Raw genomic sequence first — 4,653 nt, 5'->3', positions numbered from 1 at the left:
TGCGGAAAGATGGAGACGGAAGCTTTGGGTGGTTCCTACTACTTCATGACGCTAATCAACGACTACAGTAGAAGGGAACTGATGCTAACATGACCAAAAGGGAACCGAAGAGCCGGAAGTGTATTTTCTTGGGCTACAGTGAAGAGGCAAAGGGTTACCGTCTCTATAATCCTATTACCAAGAAGGTGATAATAAGTCGCGATGTGGTCTTCTCAAAACAACCGCATCACTTGGAGGAGGATGCTTCCTTCCCAAACAACCAGGACTAGGATATCCATCTAGTACAACCACCAACAACAGACCGAGCTCCCCCAATGGTGCTTGGGAGGATTCAAGATAAAGAAGAGGAAGAAGAGCCTGCATAACCACAACATCAACGGCCATTCCCGAAGTGGGTAAAGCAGCTTTTGGACAGTAGAGAACCTCCAGCCATTGAGGAGAAACCATCCAAACACCGCCGGTCCAAGAGATTAGAGTCTCTCTCTCTCTCTCTCTCTCTCTCTCTCTCTCTCTCTGAGCCTCATGCGAGCCATTGTGGTTGCTACAGTAAATGAATGTAAGTTAGCATGGGGGAAGAGAGCAGATGCCCTGGATGCAATTCTTATTCTTCTTTATCCTTAATTCCTTTGATATACATCTATACCTCCATCTTATCCGAATCTGTGATCCTTCTAGAGTGCTCTCTCTCTCTCTCTCTGAGCAGGCCCTTAAAGCCAGCCATGAGTGCAAAACCTCCTCCAAGAATGTTTTGCAAAATAAATGTTTGAAGGTACTCTTCAATCTCTTCCACAAATATCACAAATCTACTGCTTTAACTCCGTTATGATGGTGCTCAGCTTTACCTCTGCAAGATGCATGCGGGAGACATCTTAGTCCCAATGTACTTTGAGCATAAGAATGGTAACATTTACCCTCATTGGACATTTAAGTGGGATAGTATGAAGGGTTTGGAAAACGGCAGACGACATGACAACACAAGGTGAAGAACCCTTGAATTAGAAAACTATAGTTGTTCCTTGCCCTCTTTGGCACTCTAGTTGAATGCTATGCGTAGTCTTTGTTGCAGACCACTCTTTACACTGGGTGCAACCAGTATCCAAAGTGGTCCACATAGTCAAATGAGGGCATGGAAGTCCTATCAGGTGTTTGAGCTCTTACTGAAATGGTGTGCCAGGAATTGAAATTATTAAGGAAAAAAGATATAATGGACATGCAAATTCTTTGAATTTTTGCCCAAGTTGATCAGCTATTCAACTTTATCAAATAATCTTACGCGGATGTAGAAGCCCCAACAACTAAAATTTTGGCAAAATTTGAATTTGTACGATTGAATTTATTCTAGTCTTAGGGGCTTATGTCGTGGAGGGAAATAAGGATGGCTATTTTGGATGTTTTTCCCTTGGAGAAGCCTAGTTTGGACGTTTTTCCCTTGATGCATGACATAATGATCCAAGGGAAATGGAGGAGAGCTATAAGGAGATGTCACATCAATGGTTCTCAAGAGTGTGGGAGATAGCACCTTGAGGTCTAGAGCATGGAGTGCTATTTCCCCTGGTCCCACCCTATTTCCCCTCTATTTCCCATGGTACATTTGCACAGCATAACAGAAATAGCTATTTCTCATGTATTTTCCTTCCATGACATAAGGCCCTTACAAAGGTATATTTTTCTTAGCGGACATGCAAATTCTTTGAATTTTCGTCCAAGTGGTGATGAGTTGTTCAACTTTATCGAATTATCTTACGCAGGTGTAAAAGCCCCAATAGCTAAACATCGTTGGAAACAAACTGGCAAAAGGCAGAATCTAGGCAATCGCTTTGAGATCTACCATCTCGATCCCACCTTGCCTGTTCCATGGCCTTGAGATCTTCAATCGCCTCTTCTAATTCTTAGAGTATCTAAGTTGCCCGGATTGCCTCCTACCTTTCATTTTCTTGTGGGCCTCCTTTGCTGCTTTCACAGTAGCCTCTTCTTGTCTTTTTGCATCTATCTTGGTGCTCTCTACCTGACGACTCTGGTGCTCTCTTCCTGACTACTCTTCCCTTGGCTCTGTGGTAGATTAGTTAGTTGCTTCGACTTGCGAAATGTTGACTCTACATGAAAACATCAGTGTAGGACCTACTGAGACATACGATAAGCTGGATTTAGCATCTTGAAACGTCCTTGGATTTCTCTTTTGGTTTTGGCCTGGGGAATGATCTGATGATCCTGCGATGGAAAAGGAATATTGCACATAGCAAGGCGATGAGAATGCTTAAGGTCCTTTCAACATACCTTGAAATAAGTTCAAAGATGGATCTAACGATACTACGATAACACGACGAGAGGTTGTCCTCGATGAGAGGTTCTCATCGGATCCACGTGAGCTGGAGAACGCTTTGATTGGAGAAATGGCTGGATTACTCAGCGCAGCACATGAGAGTTGGAACCTCCGCTTCTTTTTAGCTCGCACGGGCAGCTAAAGCAGAGGAGAGGGATTCTCTCAATAGCTAGAGCTACATGATTGTGTTAGGAGGGAGCTGGACCTACAGGATTGTGTTAGGAGGGAGCTGGAGCTGCAAGATTCTGACAAGTCATTGAGTGAGAGCTAGCGTGGTGATTCTAGAGCAGGAGAGCGAGTTTCGCAGAGCGAGAGAGCTAGTCGAGAATTCGTTTTCGCTCCTCCATGTGCCACTCTCCTCCACTCCCTCCACATGGCACTTTTGCTCCCCTGTAGCTTGTGCGACACATGGCACTTTCATCTTCTATCTACATGACATGTGGCAATGTTTGGCCTCCCTCTCTCTCCTTAATGTATAGCAAAGCCTTAATGGCACTTTCATCTTCTCTCTACATGATACGTGGCAATTTTTGGCCTCCCTCTCTCTCCTTAATGTATAGTAAGGGCGGGTTCAGACTAGGCCAACAAACACAGCTATTGTGAAGAGAATGGAAGCCGTGTCCGTCGGTGTGGTAGTTCAGACTACCCGGTGGACAAAACTTATATCAAGTAGGAACAAGCAACGTTGATTGGCTTGATGGTAAGGCATTCAACGTTTGGGGCCCTCGGCGTGGGTTCAACCCCCAATAATGCTTTTTTGCGGCCTTTTCCTTCCGCTGCCCATTTAATGGGCGACCTTCATCCCACGGACAAGTTTGTTTTGTTGCCATGTCCGGGCCTGCGTATGCTATTGTTCCACACATTGCATTTTCATCCATGGGCGCTGGCTTAGTCTAAACCCTGCCTAAAGCCCTAATGACATGGTGGGAAAAAGGTTTTAGTGGGAAAGGTCATTTCCCCATTATGAATATCATATTGTTTGGTGGAAATGTGGGTTAGATGAAAATGTGGGTTAGATAACACGTGGCAATGTTTGGCCTCCCTCTCTCCTTAAGAGTAAGATATCAGAATAAGAATGACACGTGGCTTTATCAATCGGATATCCTTCCGATTGATAAACGAGGCCCTCCATTTGTCCGCTCTGATTTGCAAATTCTAACCGTTCCCAGTCGGATCACCGCCATGGACTCCTTTGTTTGGTCGTCTGGTCTTGGAGAAATACTGGGCAGAGGGCGTCACTATCCGACGGTAATTGCTTTTGAACGAGGGCTACATTGGCAATTCAACGTTTAGATGTGGTTCGTTTACTAATAGCCAACCTATCTTCTGGTTCAAGGGGAACTAATGTGTCTCTGACGCCCTCTTGACAATTCTAAAGTTAGAATTCTCTCTTGTTTGGAATGATGGAGGAAACAGAAAAGCCCAATGTCAAAATTCTCTCTCGTTTGGAAATAATGAAAGAAAGAGGCCAAAAAAAAAAACCTACGCCTCAGTAGCGACTGTTTGTGGAGCAGCGAAAGAACGTGCACAGGGTACCTTCAGAAATTCCCGAGAAAGAGTAGGACGATTTGTAATTTGCGAATCGCTTCGTGTCTTGAGAGGTAGAGGTCGAAGAAGTGAAGCTTTGCGTCTTGATACATTTGGCAGACACGATGGCGCTGGACAGTAGAAGTACATGAACGAGGCTGCGGTGGACAAATTCCAAAGTGCGAACAGGGACAGGCAAGGGCAGATGCAAAGTTAGAGGCAAGACATTGATGTAAGGCGTGCGCGAGAATTAATTGTAATATAATATCTGTTTGAAAAATGCAAGTATATGCAGAGCCGGTTTGCCCGAGTGGTTAAGGGGGGCGACTTAAGATCGCCTGCGCACAAGCGCGCGTGGGTTCGAACCCCACAGCCGGCATGTTCTTTCGTATTTTAAAAAATGTGCAACATCTTATGTGGTGTTTTTATATTTTATCATTAGACGCCCTAATCGTGACTCCTAACAATTGCATTATTGGCCTGCCACGGGGAGGCTTTAGTGAAGACTAGGGTCGAAGACTCGAAATTGATTTACAATATTTTTTATGTTGAAGCACCACGTTGTTTTTTCGCATTCGTCCTCCATGGGTTGCATTGTCGCAGGTTTCTCTGACATATGTCACCTCTCGATTGGTCAATCATCATTGTCCCGCACGTGTGTTGTCTCAGTTGCATGCGTTTAGTGAAGTTTGCATGTAGAATCGTCCATCTCCCGCTTTGTCAGCTTGTTTACGTGGACTTTGCTTCGCTCGTAGAAACGTTCGTAGAGATGTGTACAACCTAGTGGTGCTTTTCGTGTCTTTCCA

General features: G+C 44.7%; 1 non-coding gene across 1 annotated transcript; it reads left to right on the top strand.

The window, feature by feature from the left end:
• The first annotated feature begins 4,143 nt into the window (after positions 1-4,143).
• TRNAL-UAA (transfer RNA leucine (anticodon UAA)) lies at positions 4,144-4,226 on the top strand. The gene has a single exon. It is a non-coding gene; the product is annotated as a tRNA-Leu (tRNA).
• Positions 4,227-4,653: the final 427 nt, after the last annotated feature.

The sequence above is a fragment of the Dipteris shenzhenensis genome, chromosome 27, assembly GCF_047967505.1.
Source record: "Dipteris shenzhenensis isolate YYH24624 ecotype China chromosome 27, Dip_SZ_1.0, whole genome shotgun sequence".
Lineage (NCBI taxonomy): Eukaryota > Viridiplantae > Streptophyta > Polypodiopsida > Gleicheniales > Dipteridaceae > Dipteris > Dipteris shenzhenensis.
Note: the sequence above shows the minus strand (reverse complement) of the source record. Positions and strands in the feature narration are given on the sequence as shown.